The 24,895-nt window shown below is 45.2% G+C and overlaps 1 long non-coding RNA gene across 3 annotated transcripts; it reads right to left on the bottom strand.

Annotated features, from left to right (window-relative positions):
• Positions 1-468: 468 nt before the first annotated feature.
• On the bottom strand, positions 469-23,556 carry LOC130904488 (uncharacterized). 3 transcript variants are annotated; one of them, XR_009060853.1, is made up of 5 exons: positions 23,419-23,556; positions 22,810-23,031; positions 20,236-20,302; positions 17,881-17,932; positions 469-17,735 (listed from the first exon to the last, which is right to left on the bottom strand). It is a non-coding gene; the product is annotated as an uncharacterized LOC130904488 (long non-coding RNA). The 3 variants fall into 3 exon arrangements; XR_009060854.1 differs by having other exon boundaries at positions 22,810-22,996; positions 23,419-23,538; XR_009060855.1 differs by having other exon boundaries at positions 22,810-22,982; positions 23,419-23,526.
• Between the last annotated feature and the right edge of the window lie 1,339 nt (positions 23,557-24,895).

The following is a 24,895-nucleotide window of genomic DNA, read 5'->3' as shown; positions in this document are numbered from 1 at the left end:
TGTGCAACCTCGGAGACTTCCGGAGGCGCCGGCACAGCAGCAAGGCTAGCGGCGATGTCCAGCGGCGTAGGCTGAGGACTGACCTCGGAGACTCCCGGAGGCGCAGGAGCGAGGTCAGAGGCAGCGGCGTCCAGCGGCGCCGGGAGAGGGGCGACCTCGGGGACTTCCAGAGGCGCAGGTGCTGGAGCGGCGTCGTTAGGAAGGCCAGAAGCAGGCGCAGCAATGACGTCGTGGGGCGAAGTGTCGCCGAGAAAACCAGGGCCGGACGGGACGCCGTCGAGGGGACCAGGGCCGGACGGGACACCGTCGAGTAGGCCGCAGGCGGACGGGGCGTCGTCGAGTAGGCCCGAGGCGGGCGCACCGTCGTCGAGTAGGCCGCAGGCCGGCGCAAGGGCACCGCAGCCGGGAAAGCCAGGGACGGGCGCACAGTCATCGAGTAGGCCGCAGGCGGGCGCACCGTCGTCGAGTAGGCCGCAGGCGGGCGCAACGGCGCCGCAGCCGGGAAAGCCAGGGACGGGCGCAGCGGCATCGACGGAGAGCGGCGACGGAGCCGAGGCGAGCGAGAGCGGGGCCGGAGGAGAGACAGCAACGTCGGCGTCGGGATGTGCCAGAGCGGAAGCGCGCGGCGGTGGCGTGGGTACCGGGACAGAAGCACGGCTGCGAGGAACCGGGGCGGAAGTGCCGCCATCTTTGGCGGGAACCTCGGGCAGCAGGGCTCTCGAGGCGGGCACCCTGGGCGCCTCGGAAGTCGATTTGTACGACGGTTCAAAAAGTCTGAGGAGGTGCGCCTTGAGTCCCGTATACTTGTCCCCCTTCGGCGGATAAACCACGAAGCGCTGTGCTTTAACCGCCGTTGAGTACCGGAGCGCGGCCACCACGTGGTAGAAGCACATGGTGTCGTCGGAAACACCACGGAGGACGAACTGCTCCTCCGCGTTAGCGAACCACGCGGCCGCAGAAGACTCGTTGAACGTTGCCAGCTCGAAAAAGCTAGCGTCCGCCATTGCAATAAAGTGTTCAAATATGCCTCGGAGACTTCAGCGAGGCTGTCGGGGTCACCAGTGAAGCGGGTTTCTTGTTAAGAGTCTTTATTGCTCAATTGCTGTATCCAGCTCTGTAACTCTCGTGAACTCTCTCTTGAACCGGAACGCGCGCGGCTCTTTATAATGTCTAGTCACGTGACTGTGACGCAGCCGGTAACGCGCTCGGCCAATCAGACACACAATTAAGGTGGGTGAATTATGTCAACAAAGGGTCACCACAAAGTACAATTAAGAGGCATCTATATACCCTACCCACCGACGTCACAAAACCACGTGCTCGCTGTATGGTTCCGCCCACTTGTCCGTCATTTTGTCTCTGTATTAGCATTGGTTTCAATTGATCGAGGAATTTAAAATGCATTTCATGGAAGACCCGGTGCTTTCTGATGCCGTAATCTCACTGGATGTGTTGCATAAAAGGCGTTATGTGGAAAAGCTTCGTTCTATACAGTCGCCAGATCCATATTTGATGCCTAAATCGATGATTTTTGACCGGCTGCCTTCGCCGTCTCTGCCTGACCCTGATATTTACAACTAGCTTGTCCACACAAAATCAGCCTATTCTCACGAAAGTTTGAAAAACTTTAAGAGCTTGGAGGCTTATAAATGCTACGTTGCTGGTTGGATGAAACAGGTCCTCGTACACGAAAATTCGGCAGGAATCTCGTGCTCGGGAAGGTGAGTTATGAAATTTTCAATTAAAAATGTTTTGTTCTTGCTAACATCCACTGTCAAGTCTAATGTATTTCATGTCATTTGTCAATGGAGCTAGGGCTTTTAATGTTTATATGGTTTAGCGATAGCACTCTCACTACATACCTACGTGTATGCTGTCGGCGATTAGCCTAGCAATGATCTTAATTGTGGTTGTCAGCCCAAAACCCTCTAAATATATATTAAATGCATCTTACCAGATATAAAATGACTACTACATAATCTGTGGTAATCGTTTGGAGCCCAGTTTTCTCGTCGAAATGCAGCAGCCCATCTCGCTCTCTCCTCTCCGTGTCTCTCGGAATCCGGTAGAACTTCAAGTCTCTCCGTCTATCTTCTCTGTTATTGCAACCGACCGCCACACACGCCTTCACCATTTTGATTATTAATGTTAACGAGCAGAAAAACACGCCGTAAATAGGAGGAATGTACGTAGCCGTAACAGGTCAACACGATGTGTTGACGGACAAGTGGGCGGCACCAGTCAGGAGAGCGGAGTTGTGACGTCACGTGGGTAGGGTCTATACAGTGCAAAATAGTGAGAAAAAAATCATATATATCATCTAACACAAAAAGGGTTTGGAGGATATCTCTTTGTGAAGTTAGGTGTTGTACCCATCACCTTATCAAAAGTATATACCTACATGCAATCAAGCTTCTCGAACACGCATCTACATAAAAATGGAAAAGATTATAGTAAAGAAAAAATATTTATAACATTGAAAAAAAGTATTTAAAAAAATATTGACAAGTAGTTCAGTTCAATTCAAAATGTTCAGGCATGCGACCCAATAAAGTTTTTTTTTTTTTTTGCGCACTCAATAAAGCTTGAACAGGTCACGGAGCTGCGTCACACACAACGTCACACAGCCTACTCTTATGCCGTTTGCGCGCTGCTGTCACTTCTACTCGCCGAGACGCCGACTCATCCAAGGAAATCAACGACAAATACGGCTCATCTTCTTCCTTGAGTTAATGAAATAATGCATTAGCTTGCGCTAAATGTAGTTTTATATTCATTCTGCACGTTTCAAAGTCGCTCACTCAAACCAAGCGGCCATTGCTTGCGTCGCATGCCTCCCTTTCATTAGTTGGCTCCTCGTTCGGAAATTTATTAAAAATGATCACATTCGGTTCGTCCTTCTTGACATCAGAACGGCTGTTGGGATATGTAGTCTTTTGTGCTGCTTTCGGTTTTGAAAAAGGACAAGAAATGATGGAAATATGGAGATAGATATGTAACGATGGAGGCAGCGGGCTGACAGCCGAGAGCGGGTGGGCGTGGCCGGCGAACGTGTATGCAGTCTTTCCCCCCAGGTGTTCCCGATCACGCTCAATCAGTGCCATGCGATGCGGATTGGTGGGGAGGAATGTGAAGGGGACATAAATACGCCTCAGCCAGAAGACACGAGCGAGAGAAAGGAAGAGAAGGGAGGACTGGCCCGCACGCCACATTAAGGAAAAAGCTTGACATCACGCCGCGCAAAACGAGAGCAACGAACCCAGGTCAGCCAAATACAACGCCGATTAACCCACTGTTGTCTGCACCTGCCAGGGGTGGAGGTGCACATCGCGACGTGAAAACGCCACCGCCCACGTCACCGTCGGCCACAACATCGATCGATGCCACGAGAGATCTCCTGAACCCCCCCTTCCTTTAAAGACAATCCCAGACTGGCCATAAAGAAAAAAAAGCGCCAGCAAGCACGAACGGCACATTTTTTTTGCAGGGGGGTGAGCAAAAAGTTTTCATTTTATACACTGTTTTAAGTGACTGCTCTTAACTGTTTTTTTAAAAAGTTTTTGGGGTGGCTCCTGGCTATCCACAAGTGGCCGCAGTGTGAAGTTGTGGGCTAAATCCTCGAGCGCCTCTAAAGCCTGCTTGCGTGAACTTTTGTTTGAAGTGTTTTGGATTGCAGTGCTGTGCCCAAAAGCAGTGCCGACCGACCGGGGGGGTCCAAACCACACACATAGCCTGTCCAAGCCACGATCCACGCACCCCTTTTTTTTTTTTTTATTATTATTTTTCTCTTGACTTTTTTTAAATAAATTACTTTGTGTCGATAAAGCAAAGCCCTTCTCCAGTCTCCATTCACTGCATTCCAGGGGCGCATCTAACCTGCTTTTTGTTACAAGACCCCCTGAATACAAAGCAGTATGGAGGCGAATGAAGCTAGGCAGCCGCAAGTAATGACTGCAATGATGCCATGGTTCATGGGGGCACCCTGGGTTCCGAGGTTTAACGGTGACGCTGCTAAATTTGGGGAATGGAGGGCACAGATAGAGGCATGCATTCGAGCCCAAGGACTAAATGTACAACAAAAAGTAGATTTTGTAATGGGAGCTTTAGAGGGGGAAGCTAAGAGGGAAGTGCTGCTATTACCTGTGGGAGTCCGTAACACGGGGGCAAAGATCCTGGCAGAGTTGGAGAAACTGTATGGGGGGCCCCAGCCATTAGCCCAGCTTCGAGCACAGTTTTTCCACTGCAAACAAGAACCTGGTGAAGAACTGATAGCGTTCACCCTTCGACTGAGGGAATTGAACCATCGGTGGAGGACCATGGAACCGCTGGAAGCTGGGGATGACGACGAGCTGCTACGAACCCAGTTTGTCCTGGGCCTGAGGCCTGGTCCAGTGAAACAGGAGCTACAGAGGCAACTCCGGAGGAATCCATCGACCACATTCGCGGAGGCTTGTCGGGAGGCAAGGGCTCTGGAGCAAGAGCTCGGTGGGTCCGAAGAGGCGTTGGTGTGCCCGGTCTTCACTCCTGGCCACAAGGGAGCTCCACCACCAACCCCAGACTGGCAGCAGATGAAGGAGGAGTTGCGTAACGAGCTGCGCCAGGAGCTAAAAGAGCAGGTGACACACCTGAGTAAATCTTTGATAGAAGAGCTGCGGGAACAGCTGAGGGAGTCTCCACTTGCTGCAACCCCAACAGCCGCTACAGCCCCTCAACCACCCTGGCGCCCGCAATCTGGAAATCACCATCGTTCACGCTCAGGATCAGCCCCTATCAGACACTCCTACTATCAATGGGACAGCCAGGGCCGGGCAATCTGCCGCGATTGTGGTGAAGCAGGGCATATTCAACGCTTTTGCCCCCGTCGCCGCTCACAACAGGATTTTCGGCCTTCCCGGTCACAACAGGGCCAGTGAACCGGGAGGATCCCCTGACAGCGCCCGCAGAAAGGTTAGCCGTCTTAGGAGGATCCCCCGAGATTGTGACGACCATCCAGGGTAAGGTCATTCCATGCGTTCTGGATACCGGCTCGCAGGCTACACTCATTAGTCAAGCACTTTTCCACCGTCACTTTGGAAACTAACTCCTAGAGGGCCCCGATCGGATATCGTGGATGAACTTAAGAGCAGCCAATGGGCTGTCCCTGTCGTTGGCTATGCCGAGCTTGATTTTATAATTGGGGGAATTGAAGTTAAAAAGGGGGTTATCATTGTTACTGATACATGTATAAATACGGAGTTCGGACTTTTGGGGATGAATGTAATTGGCGAGTGCTGGACTAAGATTAGCCAGGGTAGTCACCCAGGAGCCACCGCTTTTAAATCCCTTTTCACCCCTGCGGCAGGGAAGTCCTGGGATGCAGCCTTCTTAGCCTGCCGGAGGGTGGGAGCTTCCACTACGCAGGTGGAATTGCAGGGAGTGGCCAGACTGCAACGACAACCCCCAGTGGTGCTGCCCTCCGGCACAGATACCATCGTCTGGGCCCAGGTACCGCAAGCCACAGGCTTGGCTGATTGTATGGTGCTAGTGGAAGATATGGCGCAGCATGACCGAGAGTGGCGGGTGGCCAGGGCGCTGGTCTGGACACGAAACGGTACAGTCCCTGTGCGCGTCTGCAATCCGAACCCCTTCCCCCTAGAGCTACCGCAGCGGCGCCCCTTGGCCACGGTGACTCAAATTGCCCAGCAAGAGATAAGGGGGAGGACGACCCTCGCATTGCACAGCACCAGCCCCCATGCAATGGAGGTGAGCGTTCAACATACGGGGCAGGCCCATAGTGAGGACCACCCAGCCCTGGCTCTACAGGGAGACGGCCTGAATGAGGACCAGCAAGCACGACTGGACGCTTTGCTGCGGAGATGGTCGCACGTGTTCGCTGCACATGACGAAGACTTCGGGAGGACTTCTATCATCACTCACCCGATCCCGACTGGCCTGGCACCACCGATCAGAGAGCGGTGTCGTCCCGTAGCTCCTAACCTTTATTCTGAATTAAGGGCTTTGTTACAGGGTATGCTGGTGAAGGAATTTAGTCCTCCCAGCCCAGAGCGCACGGGGAGGCCGGCAACAGAACGGAACTGTGCTCCGCCACCCGACCCCTCCGAGCGGAGCCAGGCCAGGAGGAAGCTAAACTCGCGCGTTCCTGTGTTAACCCTTTGCACACTGACTCCATGTTTCAAAAGCTTGAAGAACACTCGCCGAAAACAGGTTGACAATTTATTCGTCGACAATGGTCAAAAACAAGGCAAAAACAGACGACGGAGGGACAATTCTGGATCCAAAACAAGGCTACATGTTTCCGAGCAGAAGAAAATCTGTCTTATCTCAGTGTCCAGTCTTTTTGAAGTCTTTGCTGACGCGGGTCTCGTCGAAGGCGTTTCTGGGCGTTGCTTTGGGGCCGCCCCCGCTGTGGCCGGTTTTGGGCGGTTGGGTTCGTGCGCGGATTGGGACGCCCGCTATCAACTTTGCTGTCCGGGCTGGTGGTGCTTGTTTTAGGACAAAACGCTTTGTCCTTGGAGTTTTGCTGAGAGCAGATTCCCCGAGTATGTGCGTCACTCTTGTGATAAGACGGCATTGTGTATCTCTATTTCTTCTCATTAAACTATGATGTGCTATTTATTTTATATTAGTAGTGTAGTCCTACCGTAAATATGAAAATGATACACATTTCCTGATTAATTATATTACGTGTGTTAGCCTAATGCAAACAGTTAGACGGTGCCTACGAAAACCTGTACCATATGTATGTGTTAGACTATATATGTGTTAGACTAATGCAAACAGTTATATGGTGTGTGCGATGACGGTATCGTTTCCCCTTCACTGGACAATGGCGTGGTCAGAGAAAGCTCGAGCCCGTGGGCTGCCCCGGTGGTGCTCGCCAGGAAAAAGGATGGATCCTGGAGATTCTGCGTGGACTACCGCAAGCTCAACGCCGTTACCCACAAAGACTCCTTTCCTCTGCCACGCATTGAAGAGTCACTGACCAGCCTCTCGAAGGCTGAGTGGTATTCAACGCTCGATTTGGCTTGTGGTTACTGGCAGGTGGAGGTGGCGCCGGAAGATCAAGAGAAGACTGCCTTTACCACGCCATTTGGCCTCTACCAGTTCGATAGAATGCCATTTGGCCTCTGTAATGCCCTGGCAACATTCCAGAGGCTCATGCAACGCTGCTTAGGGAACCAGGTGTATGAGCATCTGCTAATCTATCTTGATGACATAATTGTCTACTCGCCTGACTTTTCTGCCCACCTACAGCATCTGGAACAGGTGTTCGGCCGCTTGAATGAGCACTGTTTGAAGTTGCAACCACGCAAGTGCCGCCTGTTCCAGAAGAAGGTGACCTATCTAGGGCATATCGTTAGCCGTGAGGGGGTGGCAACTGACCCAGAAAAGGCAGCAGTGGTCCGGGACTGGGCTCTGCCATCAACCGTCAAGCAAGTGCGGTCTTTTCTTGGTTTTGCCGGCTATTATAGCCGTTTTATTCAAGGGTTTTCCAAGGTTGCCACCCCCCTCCACCGGTTACTCCAGGGCCAAGCCAACAGGCCCTCAGCCCCCATCGATTGGACCACCCAGTGCCAGGAGGCTTTCGACAAATTGAAACGGGCCCTCCTCAGCGCCCCCATCCTCGGCTACGCAGATTTCCACCTCCCATTCCGGTTGTATACAGATGCGAGCTTGGATGGCCTTGGGGCTGTCCTGGCTCAAGTCCAAGACGGGAAAGAGAGGGTCATTGCATATGCCAGCCGCAGCCTCCACCCCGCCGAACGCAATGACTAAAATTACAGTTCTTTTAAGTTGGAGCTGCTGGCATTAAAGTGGGCTATTACAGAGAAATTCAAAGACTATCTATGGGGGGCCCACGTCATGGTGTTCACCGACAACAATCCCTTGGTTCACCTGGAAACGGCGAAGTTGGGAGCAACTGAACAGCGGTGGGCTGCTCAGTTGGCCAATTTTTCATACGAGATTCGGTACCGTCCAGGGACAAAGAACCAGAATGCCGACGTCCTGTCCCGTCTACCCGGGGAGACTGCAGGGGCTATCGGGCAGACCACCGTGACGACTATGCTCACGGAGCCGTCGGAATCCGAGTCATGGGGTGAGAAGCAGAGGAGAGATCCTGATTTACAGCTTCTCCATGCTTGGAGAGTAAGAGGTGAGCCCCCTGCAAACATTGATCACTCTGCTTTGTCCCCTCAGCTCCGTGGCTTGCTCAGAGAATGGCCCCATTTAGAACTGTACAGTGGGACATTGGTGAGACGTGTGACCGAACCGGACACTGTAGCCTGGGCAAACCAGATCGTCATCCCAGAGTTGCAGGCCCGTGCACTGTGGGAGGATTACCACAAGGCCGCAGGCCACCCAAGTAGCGTAAGGATGATGTCGCTGTTAAGGAGGAGATTCTTCTGGGTGGGTATGAGTAAAGACGCCAGGGCATGGACAGCAGAGTGCACAACGTGTGTGGTGGCAAAGACTGGAGCCAGCCAAGGGCCCCTCTGTGTTCCATCTCCTCCAATTACCCCTTTGAGACTGTGGCACTAGATTACTTGACTCTTGGGAGGCCTGCAGACGCTTACCAGTATATTCTTGTCATCACAGACCTATTTTCTCGCTATGCAGTGGCGGTTCCCACCAAAGATCAGACCGCTGCCACAACGGTACAAGCCCTTTGGAGTGCTCTCATTAACCGGTTCAGCTGCCCAGAGCGCATTCTCACGGACCAAGGACCTGCATTTGAGTCTGCCGTCATGCAGCAGCTCTGCGAGATGTATGGCTGCCGGAAGGTGAGAACGACCCCCTACCATCAACAGGGCAATGGGGCCTGTGAAAGGTTCAATCGCACGCTTCTCACGATGCTGAACACGATAAGCATCCAACACCAAGCCCAGTGGCCGACTCACTTACCTGCCCTTGTGCATGCATATAACAACACTACTCACGCAAGCACAGGGATGACGCCCCATTATGTAGTCCATGGTTGGCACGCCCGGCTGCCATTGGACATGCTCTATGGGGTTGTGCCACCTCGGAAAGAGAACAGCCTGGATGGGTGGGTCAAAGCGCATCACCAAACGCTCCTGCAAGCATATGCCACGGTACGTAACAACGTCGAGCGCTCTAACCACAGGAACCAGGAGAACTACAACAGGCACGCCCGCAGCCTGCCCTTGCTACCAGGGGAGAGAGTGTTGCTAAGGAATTTCCGTCGTCGGGCTGGGGGGAAAATTGCCCCCCGATGGGTCCCGACACCCTTTGTGGTGATCTCCCAGCTTCCGGGTTGTCCAGTTTTTACCATACGGCTCGAGGGTAAAGAAGGGCCTAGCCGAACCATCAATCGCAACAACTTGAGGCCATGCCCAGGGGACTTCCCACCAGGCGGCCCTACCCTCGACCCTTTACCGGGCAGGCAGGGCAGTGCTCAACGCATTCAACAGCGGCCACCTTGGCCATGCGGTTGGGTTATTCCTATCCCACCGGTACAGCCTCCAGCTGCCCGGGAGGATCCGGAGCACAACGCAGGGGTGGAACCAGCAGTCCCCCGGAGGTACCCAGAACGCTCTAACCGCGGTATTATACCAGCGCGGTACCGGGAGTAATGGTCTGGCGTGCCCGGGATGAGCACGCGAAAAGGGGGGAGGAAAATGTAACGATGGAGGCAGCGGGCTGACAGCCGAGAGCGGGTGGGCGTGGCCGGCGAACGTGTATGCAGTCTTTCCCCCCAGGTGTTCCCGATCACGCTCAATCAGTGCCATGCGATGCGGATTGGTGGGGAGGAATGTGAAGGGGACATAAATACGCCTCAGCCAGAAGACACGAGTGAGAGAAAGGAAGAGAAGGGAGGACTGGCCCGCACGCAACATTGAGGAAAAAGCTTGACATCACGCCGCGCAAAACGAGAGCAACGAACCCAGGTCAGCCAAATACAACGCCGATTAACCCACTGTTGTCTGCACCTGCCAGGGGTGGAGGTGCACATCGCGACGTGAAAACGCCCCCGCACACGCCACCGTCGGCCACAACATCGATCGATGGCACGAGAGATCTCCTGAACCCCCCCTGCCTTTAAAGACAATCCCAGACTGGCCGCAAAGAAAAAAAAGCGCCAGCAAGCACGAACGGCACATTTTTTTGCAGGGGGGTGAGCGAAAAGTTTTCATTTTATACACTGTTTTAAGTGACTGCTCTTAACTGTTTTTTTAAAAAGGTTTTGGGGTGGCTCCTGGCTATCCATAAGTGGCCGCAGTGTGAAGTTGTGGGCTAAATCCTCGAGCGCCTCTAAAGCCTGCTTGCGTGAACTTTTGTTTGAAGTGTTTTGGATTGCAGTGCTGTGCCCAAAAGCAGTGCCGACCGACCGGGGGGGCTGGTCCAAACCACACACATAGCCTGTCCAAGCCACGATCCACGCGCCCCTTTTTTTTTTTTTTTTAAATTATTTTTCTCTTGACTTTTTTTTAATAAATGACTTTGTGTGGATAAAGCAAAGCACTTCTCCAGTCTCCATTCACTGCATTCCAGGGGCGCATCTAACCTGCTTTTTGTTACAGATACATGGTCCATGCAGCGTTTGAATGCCTATTTATGAGTGCAATAAAACTATAAATCTCAAATGACATTATCTCCCGTTTTTCTTGGTCGATTGACTTCAAATAAAAACTGGTGTGGACATCAACTTCCCCACTTTCAAATGAGACCAACCAGCGGCACGTGGGTGACGTAATTACAGCGTGACGGAGCTTCAAAGACGATATGCGTAAACGCGTCGCTGCCGACACGTTCGGTGTTAAAGGGTTAAGTTCAACTTGGAGAACTTGGAGTGACAAGTGTATTGTTGTCAGCAGACCAGCTGTGATTGACCAATGAGAAAACAGCACTGTTGTAGCTAGAAATAACAACATTTTACACCAGGATGTTAACTGGGTTTCAAGTCGTTGAAATGCAAATAGTCACAGCCAAATTTCTTGAGATTTTTTAAGCCAAGAAAAGACCCTAATCACTCATGGTGCACATTTAAATTGAACTATAAATGAAAAAATAATGAATTATAAACTTATCACATATCACTACCGAGTCACCAGAAAGAAAGTAAATAAAAGTAATAAAACACATAACTAAAAAAAATGTACAAAAGCCCAGCAAAATGCAACTTTGGAATTGTCATTGCTTTGGCATGTCCTATGATTATTGAGAATGTCTGCTTTTATTTGTAATGGTTTTTCACCCCCTAGTGCAGGGGTGTCCAAACTTTTTGCAAAGGGGGCCAAATTGTGTTAGGTAAAAATGTGGGGGCCGACTTTGGCTGACGTCCTTCACATAGAACAATATATTAAAGCAAATTTTAGCAAGCCATTCTGTGCGTCACATTTGCTTTATTATATTTTCTAATTAATAATTTCATCAATCTCGCAACTAGCCTTTGTGGCGTTCTCTTTCGACTCTCGGGCTCTTGCGAAATACTGCTGCTGTAAAATTAACCTAGCCTCAATTTCTCGCTACGTATCTTCCCTGTAATCTTGTCGTACATGTCAGCATGTCTTGTTTGGTAATATCGCTTCACATTGAACTCTTTAAAAACAGCGACTGTCTCGTTGCAAATGAGGCAGACAAAGTTGTTGCATATTTTAGTGAAGAAATAGTCCAATTTCCACCTATCCTTGAAGCGTCTGACGTCGCAGTCAACTTTCTTGTTTATTGTCACCATTTTAGAAAATTGGGAGTAAAGGGTCACATGGGGTTATGTTGCTTAGAGTGCTGCTGCCTTTTAGTGGGTAAATGAGGAGCAGCATTTAGTGTGTAAGCTACTTCATATGCTGGTAGTAGTACTGCTGACCAATTTATTAAGTCTGTGTGCGGGCCAGATGTTATTGACTTTATGACAGAGGCTGGGGGCCAGATGAAATTTGACCACGGGCCGCATTTGGCCCCGGGCCGCACTTTGGACATGTCTGTCCTAGTGGCTCTTTGGAGTTTCTAGTGTAAACATCATTTGCGAATTATTCCTTTTATTTAATTACAGATATTTTGGCTCATTTCAATTTATTTTATTTATATGGAGCATTATTTTGGCACTTTTTCTATAACGTCAGTTGAAGTTGTGGTATTTTTCATACAATGTTTATTTGTAAAACCTTGAAGTTGTGACATTATTAAAGATTCCAGTGGGTCATCACAATAGAATTAGCAATAATATGTAAAGTGCATGACTGCATATTCCACAAAGTTCCTTGGAGTCTTCATTGATAAGTCTCTCAACTTCAAATGCCATATAGAACACCTTATATCTACACTATCCAAATATGTTGGACTATTCTTCAAAATAAGACACCATCTCCCTTTAACCGCACTTCTTACCTTGTTTGAGCCCCATATCAACTACTGTAACATAATATGGTGCAACGCGTTCCCCAGTCAGCTAACGAAATTAGAAACTCTACAAAAGATGGTACGGGCCATGTCCTGGGCTAATCTCAATGCTCCCACCTACTCCTTGTTTTATAGTTTACGCCTTCTCCGACTCACTGATTTGAACACATTTCATAACGCATGTACAATGTTCCAAATTGAAAATAATATGAATAGCAGACTGTCTGAGCTCATTCCAGTCTGGACTCCTCTCCATACTCATAACACCAGAAACAAAGACCTCATCAGTGGAAAAAAGAAAGACTTGTTAGCACAAGCCTGAGCATTGCAACTAGAGGCCCACAGATTTGGAATGAGCTCGACGAAAATCTAAGTGTTGAAATCCATCTCCACCTTTAAAACGATGCTAAAAAGTATTCTGATCAGTAAATATAACAATTCCAACATACTTAGGTTATAAATTGTCTTCTAGGGAAGTATTTATTTTTCTCTGAGTGTGTGTGGGTGGGCGTGTGTATATATCGAGTTACTGTACATTAGTATGTTTTTGGATGAGAACACTGTAAAAAACTGCAACTCACCCTTCGGCTCATCTGATAATGATCTGATAATGTTTCTTGTGATTGTCTTGATGTATGCAGGCTCCTGACTATAAGCTTTTAGTAGCTTCTTAAGGAGACCTGACTCACACATAATCTTGGCTCAGCACTGTGATTAGATGTACACTTTGTAAATATGAATGTGTGTGTGAATAAATTGAATTGAAATTGAATTGAATATATCGGTATAGTTTTTTGGGAGTTGGACAACATCGGGCTATCGGTTAATGGTTAAAAGGTCATTATCAGACAACTCTATACATAATAAATCAGAAACTGCAATCACTTGATTGCAGGCAGGTACTTCTTGTTTCTGAAGAAGCCTCATTGGTTTAACTGTCGGTGCTGCTTTAGATTGGTTGGAACAAGGACAAGGACCCACTGCGGGCCTTTAAGGAGTGGTTTGCTCACCCATGATCTATAGAGAAAACTTGACAAGTAGAGAAGCGCGACTGCCAAATTTAACACATTGATAATTCTGGTTCATAAATAGAAATGAATAATTTATTGGAAATTTAAATCGCAGTCCTCTTTCGCCTTAAAATTACATCATGACTGCTCATTATGTCAAACAAAAGTTGTTTGACTGAATGGAATGCCTTTTGAATTTAATACAACCCTAATTTGAGACGGGGGGGTGACCAGCAATACTAATTTGGATGCTAATATCTTTTAACAAAAAGGAATTTGCAGCACGGTGGAAGTGTGGTTTGTACGTCCGCCTCACATTTCTGAGACCAAGAGTTCAAATGTCGGGCTCCAGTCTTCCCTGTGTGGAGTTTGCATCCTATTACCGTGCCTGGGTGGGTTTTTCAGGGTACTCTGGTTTCCTCCCACATCACTAAAATATGGTCGGTAGGCTGACTGAACACTACAAACTGTCCCTGGGTATGAGTGTGTGTGAATGGTTGTCCGTGCCCTTGGGCCCTGTGATTGGCTGGAAACTGATTGCGGGTGTACCCTGCTTACTTTTCATAGTTAGCTGGAATAGGCTCCAGTAGCACTGCAGCCCTTGTGAGGATAAGCGGTGAGAGGTCCAGATGTCTTCAACTTTTAAGGGGATGGTGTAGCTCAGTGGTAGTGTAGTTGTCCCCCAACCCAGAGGTTGTGGGTTTAATTTCCCCCCCCCCAATAAACTCATCTAAATATCCTTCAACAAGATACTGATCCTCATGTATTTCTCCTGGTGCTGCGTTACCAGTCGGTTGGTGAGGATACAGTGTAAAGTGCTTTGAGGGCCTTAAAGGTGGAAAGGTGCTTTGCAAGTGTAACTCCATTGACCATTCATCCAAAAAGAATTTATTTGATATTTTGTAATATAGTACAATTCATTACAAAAATTAGGCAATTTGAATACAGTCTTGAGCAAATCCCACGTAGTTGTAAAATAATCTAGAGAATGACTTGATCGTAACAATAAAGTTAACATCTTAATCAATACAACAAAGGAAAACTCAAACTTCGTTCACCTGAATGGTTTTAGGAAAAGATTTGTTTTGATGGACCAGCATAAAGACATAATCAGGAAAAAAAAAAAAAAACAACATAATGCCGTATGTTAATGATTATTCTATTTACTGAGGTGAAGAAAGTATATACTAGCATAATCGAAAATAGTCTCACGTTCTGTTGCTGGTTGTGGGGGCGTTCCCGACGTCGCACCTGCATCCGGCTCAACAACACGGCATTTAAACATGGGTGATCTAAAAGACGGCTGCCGAGATATTGTCTTGCTGATCGCCATTTGACATCTCATACTATGATGTCACTACATTTGCTTGTTACGCCCCTGCTTTGGGTTTTTTTTTTTTGTTCGTGTGCTGCTCTTGTTTGTAAATCTCTACCGTGTGCAAGTATTTGAGTGTTTTATTTTGCCTTATTTCTTCCTATCGTCTTAGCTTTTGCCTGGTACACCAGACTCACCGCTGTTCCAGCTATTGAGTCTGGCCACCATTCAGCGGATACAATTTCCAGGGCGGAGCAAGCCACAGCAAACAGACAGCGGAGTGGACCAATCAGCGACGGGCAGACATGACGTTAGTAAAACGACGACTGCAGGACGAGGGACTTGCGCGCGGAAGTAAACATACGAGAGCGGAGTTCATTCAACATGGCTAGCGCTAGACAGAGTCAATGACTCATGTCGATGTGTTTTTGGTAATTTAAAACTGATTTTACCGTGGATTGGAACATATTCTCGGCTCTCCTGTTCACCATCTGTTTTGTTGTGGAGACGACTTTTGATGCGCAAGAGTGACGTTGCTCGTTAAGAACACGTCACGCAAATAAACGAATCTGATTTGTCGATTGATTTTGTACCTGCTCGAGAGGCCGTTAATGGGCTGGGTCCCAGACTTCTCCCAGTGTTTGAAAAATACAAGGAGAACACTCTGGCCGTGCCAGGCAATCTTAGCTTACCCTCGAGTGTGTATTATGCAGCCCCGTCGACCTGCTGTCACGGACCCCTTTTTTTGTTTCTACTTTTCAGCGATCGCTTGTTGTTGTTTTGTTTGTAGTTAATAAACCCTCGTACTCATCCCCCGCTTGTAGTCTCCTTGAAGGAAAAGAAAGACGATTTATCCTTTTTACAGGTTCTTTAATTCTCTTAACGAACAGGAGATGACGACACACCATTCAGGAACAATAAGAAAATACCAAGTGTACATCTTTTTTGAGGAAAGATGCTGGCTCGCCAGGAGAATCTACTGAGGCGTCTCGAGTAGAAGTCTCTCGACCCTGGAGATCATACCGTCTATATTACAGTGAAGAAATCCCGGAGGTGACCAAGTGCTGCCTCATAGATAAAACGGTGGACAGACATAACAGGCTTTTAACTAAGGGAAATGTGAACTCCCTGCACGACCTTGATTAGCACAAAGTAGTACTAAGAGCAGATGTTCGCCCAGTTGATAAAATACACTGTTATGAGAACGAAGAGTGACTGAATATTGAAAAAGGTTATATGGCTGGTTAAATATATGGTTATGTGGATATACGGAAATATATATCTACAAGGTCCATTCTTGCTTCCGCATTTGCAGACGCTAACAAATAGCGTGCCCTATACCATCACATGTGTGAATACATGTACCGGTACTCCTTTTTCCAAGCTATTTTAACAGGTCTTTTGTGCTTGCACTGTCATCAACGTATTACCACTAGACGGTGCTTAATTTGTAAATAATAAGGTGCCGGAACGCAAAGTACATATGAGAGCGCAGGGATGATGGGACGGGGACACGTCCCGGGACATATTGTAATAGCCCAAATGGGGAAATAGAAAGGAGAGGAGTGAATGATGGCTTCCTTCACTTTATTTTGGCAACAGTTAAATAACAAATAACAAAAATAACAGCGGACTGCTGCAACATGCGACACCAACTTCGCTCTCACGCCGTACTTTTCTCACTTCCCGCTACGTCACCGCTCTGCTGTCCGATGACCCCTTCACAAGCCCGAACACAGTTGAGGACATTACAATATGCAGAAAATGGTGCGGAAAACAAAACACAAATGCCCACTTGCTATGCTGTGGGCCTTTTCTTTTTTTCTTTCTTTTCTACGTGCTTTTCTGACTCGTTTTGAACCATCTTCCTTCTTTTTGAAAAAAGACAGTAAATGCAACTGTCTTTTTGGCATGTTGAAATAACGTTTGATCCTGGCTGCTTGCTTCCAAGATGCTGCAAATTTCAAGTTTTTTTTTTTCCCCTTTAATGTCAGGGGCGTGATTTGTTGACTTTTGTTATGTACTACCCTGATCTAAGTACATGTAAGGCCGAGACTTGAATGGAACAACACTTCTTTATTCAGTGTCCTTCTCATCATATACTGTATATCAGAGACATAACAGAGATTCCTTTTTATACTGTAATACCACGCCCACAGGAAGTGCACACTATGACAACAGCAGTGTGACATAAATATGTCACATCTCATAACAAGACACTATGCACGATCCGTTTAAGAGAAGCTGGGACTGGAGAGCTGTGTGTAGTAGGAGGCGAAGGGGAGATGAGCGAGAAGCAAAAGTTCGCGGTCGAATGTGGCGGCAGTCCGCTATTATTTTGTTTATTGTTTTCTTATTGTTGCCACAATAAAGTGGAGAAAGCCATCAACGACTCCTCTCCTTTTTTCCCTCCATTCGGGGCTATTAGAATATATTTTTTAAAAACGTTTTTATATTATTATTATTTTCTTTGCACGAGAGGTGCTAAATCTGCCAAAATAAGTCCCGGAACACAGGGAGGCCATAATCAAGAGATGCCGGAACCGGCTAAAATTTTCCCCTGCCACTCAAAGTCCAAGAGTATTCTTGAACATGAGTATTTGCCTTGGGAAAGGTCGACTTGGCCTCTGCTGTGCATTCTGGTGTTAAATCTACATAAGCAAACACAGCTTTAGCTGTTTTCATAATGGAAACTCCGACCTTAATGACTTCCTCACGAGCGTTGCGTTCAGCCTCATCCTCACTCCTGGCCTCAATACCAGCAACACCACCTTTCACGCCGCCAACAAATCCACCCACGGCTGATCCCACACCCAAACATTTAATCCCCCCGATTGGGGCCGCAATGGCACCCACACCAGCGCCAAAAATGGCTCCGTAACATGCGCCGGTGAGGGATGCTTTGACGACACGTTTCACAATCTCCCACAGCTTTTCAAGAGAAAACCCTCCTGGATTACTGCCACCTCTCTTATCCTGCTCTTCCCTCACAGATGCCTGTGCCTTTCCAAGCACTGAGTCCATCCTCTCTGCTCAAAGTGATGGAAAAGCTGTGAAGAATTTGGTGAAATCAGGGTGAATCAACATCTTCATTGTAGATGTTAGCACAATTCAATCATTCCCATACTTTTCTGTGACATCAATAAGTTCTCACAGTACAATGTGCAGTATCATTATCTTGAATAATGACCACACCTACTAGCGTTGAATGGCCTCACAATGCAAGAAACACTGCACGTTTCAGGTGCTGAAATAAGAGAAACAGAAGAAATTCCCATAAATGACATTCATTTCAGGCTTGCTTTCTGATAGGTTGATCAGATTAGCAGATGGACATTTGCCGCTTTTACGGACTATGTTTGCTATATATTTCTTAGCAGTATTAATAATTTTAAATATATTGACAACAAATTTATTAACATTCTTGAACCTTTGGAATACCTGAGGTTTGAGGAACTGATCTTACTTACTTGTTCTGTCAATTAGAATTATCTTTTTCTACAACTGTAAGAGTTTGAACATTTTTATCTCCAATAATGCTCAAGTTAAACAAAGTAATTGTTGTGCCATTGAATCCCCGAATTACAGTATTTTAATCAATACCAGCGTAACAAATCAGCAAAGTTTTAGCATTTCAAATGATTAGTGATTACACTTGATTTTGGGGCGCGAGAGTGTAACAGTATGTGTTGTATTCCAACAACACCAAACATTTAAGGCAAAAAAATTGAAAAATTTGATTTTCAACTTTTCTAATTGTGCTTTGGACACACAGTGTAAAACCGCAATGATATTAGAAATCCTTATAGAATTGAAAATTTAATCCAAATTTTCTCCTTCAAATTTTAGAAAATTCAAGATCATAAAAGAAAATGTCCAAGGAAGACATAACTGCCATCAGCCTACCACCCGGGGTACTGCATAACCTAAAGCTTCTGCTGACACACGTCACAGGATTTAACTTGAAAAAACACGCTCGGAAACCTAAGAATCAAGGGCGTAGGTTTGGTCTCAATATTGGTAGGGACGATATAACAGCATAACCTGCATGTACATTTTTTGCTGGGGACATTAATAACACAAAACAGATTATTTGAACGGGCGTGAGGGCCACATTAGGTAATATGAACCTAATTAATTGATGGCGAAATGATCAGAGCAAAATAAATCTGTATTGACTTATACTAACTCTTATGTGTATTGGTTCACGTGATACAGCATTCGATTCAAACCCTTTTCAAAAACTACTAAAACATTTTGAAGTGCAAGTTACTTTATTAAAAAAACAGGGAGCTATTCAAGAATGAGTCCACTTCTGGGGACAATGGAGCACCCCTAGACTCAAACAAAATTATTGTAACATAAACGTGATTTAGGAAAAATATCATTGAGAAAAAATTCTGAGATATCCAAGGACCGATCTACATATGAGGCCTCTAAAATACTCTCATGAAATACTGATGTGTGATTTAATTTCACTTTTTTTTTTTTCCCCAATGTCAGTTCATGTTCATGTCAGTGTTGCATTGCAGTAATGCACATAATGCAAAAAAAATTTATCCAAAATGAGGGTCGGCTAGCTTGACTTCGTTGTTCCTTGTGGAGGCTTGCCTGACCACAGTAATTTTGCAGGTTATCAAGTTCAAACAGATTAATGCTATTCCAACTCTGATGCAGGTCGGAGTTTTAGTAGCAAAATTAGTGGTGTTTTCCCCACCTCAACAACATTGATGTCTTTTTATATTACTTACAGTCGCTTGTGCTGGCCCCAAAAAAAACTTCTAATATCCCTCCTCTTCAAAAGGGGTGGAAGAGGCGGCATGTTGTATTTCTGTCGGCTAGGTTGTGTGAGTGTGCGAGTGTCTTTGTGGCAGGGGCGGGGTGTCAAGTCACGAGCCAATCAAACGTGCGTTTTTCAGGGGAGAAAAAAATGGACCGGTACATTCGGCAAGTGAAAAGGGATCAATTTAAGTCTGAACATAATTAAAATAATTCACTTAATAATGGTAGGGTCTATTCTATCCTTATCAGATCAGATCAGATTTCCTTCTATTGTCATAGCACACAAAAAATATTACAATGTATGATAACATATGGGAAGACAATCAAAATTACCCATTAAACCCAACTCATTGTATAATGAAAATAAGGTGGCTTAAAAATTGGTGGGCACAATTTGAGCATCCTGAAAAGTTGGTAGTGTTATGTCCCTACCATCCTGATGCAAACCTGTGCCATTGCTAAGAATATTGATTTTGGTTTTATATTTTCGGAAAGTTTTCATAATGAAAAGGGTATTTCAATGGACAATTAGACATTTAAAGATTTTTCTAATGCAGACAGGTAATGTTGAAAATGAATGCCAGCTTCAATTTACCCAGCAAAAAATATATCGGTTATATTGTTTGTGGCTCTATAAGCCTTTTAAATAGAACCAACCCTCTACACAGCCGAATTATTCATTACCACCTCTTGTAAAAATGATCAATAAATGAGGGACTATCGCATGACATTAATTTTAGGAAAAGAGAGGGAGACTGTCTTGCTTACATATTTCTCTAAGAGGCACAGCGTTCTTCATCCGAGTTTTTCACTCGTCGCTCCAGGTTGAACGTCACTGTAAAATTGACATATAAATCGAAATAATTAAATATGGTTTATTTAAACAACAAAATGTTCAATGCAACCCCATGATTTCATCTGGCCAAAGTCTACAATCTTCATGGTAATGAATGTCAGGCTGGGGAATGCAAATTATGACAGAACTGATACTCGAGTGGATATTTCCATAAACAACTGGGTAATTATGGTAGAGTTTAAAATATACTGACAATATATTTAGATGTTTTAAAATCCCAGTTCCCCCTTTCTTGCCTGATTTATTTTATTTATTTATTTTTGTTTTATGCTACAGAGCACTCCTTTAACTTTCGGGCTGCCATTGACAGTGATGGACGTCCAATCCATTTTGACGAACAGTCGTTCTCCCCTCCCAGTCAAAACGGAAAGGGGCTCGAGTGTCATCAATGGCACTGAAACATGAGCATTCACAACCAATCCTCCCAGTTTAAATGACTTGGACGCCTATCGCCGTCAATGGCATGCAATGAGTTAAATAGCATACATATACACACTAGAGCAGGGCGGTAAACCGAAAATTTACCGTTACCGAAATTCTTCATGATGACCGACGTAATTTTGACCATGTCGGTAAATTAGGTAATTTAATAAAACAAGAAAATATAGTCTTTTCATCCCACTTTGACTCTGTGTTATTCGGCTATGTTCATTCCCCTTTAAGAAAGCAGTCAGGGTGCTTACGTATGGAGTCACGTGGTTATCAGAAAGCCAAACAAACAGAAGCCTGGTAGGCTAACGTTAGCGGCTAACGCTACAAGCAAACGTGATGAAGTGTGGCTTACGGGGAGGTTCACCAAACTTTCACCTGACATTAAGTAAACTCTTAGCGGCATCCAGACGGGCTTTCACCCGCTGTCCTCCCTTGTTCTCACAATTTCCGGAGAGGGTGCTTTCAATGCTTTCTACTGGTAGCCAGGGCACAGGCTAACGCTAGTGGCTAACTCTAGCGGTTAACGCTACAAATGAACGTGGAGTCGGATAGCGGCTCTAAACTTGGCAAAACGGCTGAACTTAATGAGTGGATTTGGCGGTTAACGCTACAAATGAACGTGGAGTCGGATAGCGGCTCTAAACTTGGCAAAACGGCTGAACTTAATGAGTGGATTTGGCATGGACTGCATCTGGCATTTAGTATGTCGCATTATTTTGTATCTCTGTCTGTGTGTGATTTCTCTGATAGCTTTTGTGATGGTAAAGCATTCAGCATAAAGTACAATCCAACAGTGAAAATTATAATATGACCGTTTAATGGACCCAGCTATTTTTCTGTATGTGCTTAATTCTGTGTCATTACTGCCATCATAAAATCTTAAATGTTTCATTTGCAGAAGATCAATATAGCTTTCATGTGTATGTGTCTGTGTGGGTGTTCATGTGTGCTTGCATGTATTGAAAAATGCACGGGGGAAAAAAACCCTGAAACCTTCAAGTAAACACTTGTGTAGAGTAATTATGTCACAGCAGACATTAACAATGAGTTGTCTTTTTGAAGTGTACTGTTCAAGCTGTAAGTCATTTGTGTTACAATGACATGTTTGCACAGGCATATTGATTATGAAATTGTACATTGTTCAAGCCATAAAAGCTGTTATAAATGTGCAATTGTTAAATATAGTTGAAAGCTGGTAATTAAATCATCAAGAAACGGTTAATCTGTATTTCATGCATTGGTTCAGATTTTCAAATTATATAACAGTCCGCCTGGTCGAATTTATCGTCATTTATCGTTATCGAGGTAAACCGAGGTTACCGTGATACATGCTTAAGACTGTATTGCCCAGCCCTAATACACACATATATAAAATGAAAACTTTGAGTGTTACTGTACTTGGGGCATTAAATAACGTGTATTTCTGTTCGTATTCATTTTAATTTAGTTTAGTTTCATTCAGATCGTATTCATTCCTAAATTTATTTATAATATATATTTTGAGACTTTTTACCATTCAGTTGAATGAGTACGAGTGTACGTGCATAACGTTGGCTACAAAGTTTTTGCGGTAATTATGTATATTACACAAAACAAAAACCTATAAAATACAAGATGATAAATATTGGCGCGGAAACGACCCAAATGAATTTTAGATACCTCAATGTTTTTTTTTTTTTTTTTTTAAGATACCTCAATGTTCTTAAATTTCTTTCACACTGAGTCATAATTCTCTCATTACATGATTTAGCTTTCATTTACTGCCATCTACTGGCTCAAATTTGCAATGACAGCATAAAAGTAATGGTATCTACCGGATCAGAGAAAAATAAGGTTTGTATCCTAAATTTACAACAGTCTGCAATATTCATTCATTCATTCATAGTGGAGTAAAAAAACAATGACGACCACGACAGTTTACACAACTGTGGAATGTCTACTACTCCAAAAGTCAAAAAAAGTGTCTAACGTAAACTATCAACAAGCACGTCATATTTCCTTGACGGCTACGGAAATGATTTGAAATCGTTTAAAAATAGTTGAAAACCTTTTACCCAAGTCTTGGTGCGTCGAAAAATGTCGATTTAGTTGCGAGGCACGTCGTCTGTGCTGTTGTTCCCAACGTGTTCAAACAAACTTCGGCTGGTTTGAGTTACCTCGCTCACCCACGCTCCAAAAGAGTCTGGCTGCAGCCCGCCTCCGTCGTCTGTGTTGTCGTTTACCCCTCCTGTGTGGTATAGCCTGTTCAAAGAAATTTCCTGTACAGGCAGGCGCGCCTACAAAGCAGGAGCAGACACGCGCACACGTTGTCTTCACACGTATATCACTTTTTATTTTTTTTAAATGGCAAAATGCCTTGCCGTTTCTGCAGCAATAATATGTTTGCATTGGATATCAAGCACGACATGGGAAAAACAGCATTTGCACTTTCAAATGAGACGCAAATACTGTACATAATAATAATAATAATAATAATAATCCTTTGAGTTACAATAGGGCTCTCGCACCGCTAGGGGCCAATGCTACATGGACTGAACGTCTCGTGCCGTCTATGGCAGCCAATGAGTAAATTGGCACTGCAACAAAGATGGTGATTTTAATCTGTTCTGTATCGTAAAAACATTTTCTTATATTACCTAATTTAGCAAACTACTTGTACTGACCTGTCAAAGGCAGATTTATTTAAAATGTACTGGAGCTCATTCGATTGTCCAAAATAATATACATTAAACTTATAAAGAAATACGCCACAAGCAAACATTCACACTCAGAATACTTTGATATGGAAAGCCAGGGCTTGGCCAAGCATTTCCCGTAAAACACGTGACTGATCTGAACCGAAAGTAAAAATACAATTTCTAATCCCTTATTGATTTCACTCACAAATCTGATGAAAATATAAAACGTGTAATACAAAATGATCTATGAAACCTGATCACAAGCAGATGCATCATATTTAATAAGATTAGCACAAAATTCGGTCTGGTAAACTTAAACATTTGGATTTAAGCATACTAAAGAAAAAAGAAAACAACAGTCTGTTGGAAATGTTGCTGTTTAAATTGGCACTTTAACAAATGTACAGTGCTTTTGCAGTGATTAAAAGTTGGTCTGCATTACAAAATGTTTTGAGTGTGTGTGTGTGTTACCATATTACGTTGCATGAGAGTTTGAAAAACTATGATCTTGGTGTGGCAACACGTGGTAATTGGAATATTTAAAATTTGCCAGACAACGCCACCCTGGATTTGTCCCAGGGAAAAGTTTTTAAATTTAAGGTAAGCAAGGTTCGTGCTGCAAGGAGAGCAAGAGGCAGTTCTGCGTGGTACAAATTGTTTATTTTGTGAATAAAAATAAATAAAAGACTTCCAACATAAATGGATAAACCGACGGGGCTGGGACTTACCAGTGGCAGGAGGGGCGAACCCCAAGAACACTACAAAACAAACCCAAAACCAAAACAAGATGTCACTGCACACCAGGGGTCGCCAAAACCCACACGCCTCCAACCACTGGAAGCCCAGTCAAAAAAACAGGGAGCTATTCAAGAATGAGTCCACTTCTGGCGACAATGGAGAACCCCTCGACTCAAACAAAGTTATTATAACATAAATGGGATTTGGGAAAAATATCATTAAGAAAATATTCTGAGATATCCAAGGACCGATCTACATATGAGGCATCTAAAATACTCTCATGAAATACTGATTTTTTTTTTTTTTTTTGTCATGTCAGTTAATGTTCATTTCAGTGTTGCATTGCGGTAATGCACGTAATGCAAAAAAAAAAAAAAAAACCCAAAATGAGGGTCGGCTAGCTTGACTTCGTTGTTCCTTGTGGAGGCCGGCCTGACCGCAGTAATTTTGCAGGTTATCAAGTTCACACAGATTAATGCTATGCCAACTCTGATGCAGGTCAGACTTTTAGTAGCAAAATTAGTGGTGTTTTCCCCACCTCAAAAACATTGATGTCTTTTTATATTACTTACAGTCGCTTGTGCTGGCGCGAAAAAAAACTTCTAATATCCCTCCTCTTCAAAAGGGGTGGAAGAGGCGGCATGTTGTATTTCTGTCGGCAAGGTTGTGTGAGTGTGTGAGTGTCTTTGTGGCGGGGGCGGGGTGTCAAGTCATGAGCCAATCA

This window comes from Corythoichthys intestinalis, chromosome 16 (genome assembly GCF_030265065.1).
Source record: "Corythoichthys intestinalis isolate RoL2023-P3 chromosome 16, ASM3026506v1, whole genome shotgun sequence".
Lineage (NCBI taxonomy): Eukaryota > Metazoa > Chordata > Actinopteri > Syngnathiformes > Syngnathidae > Corythoichthys > Corythoichthys intestinalis.
This window is presented reverse-complemented; position numbering and strand designations above follow the sequence as displayed.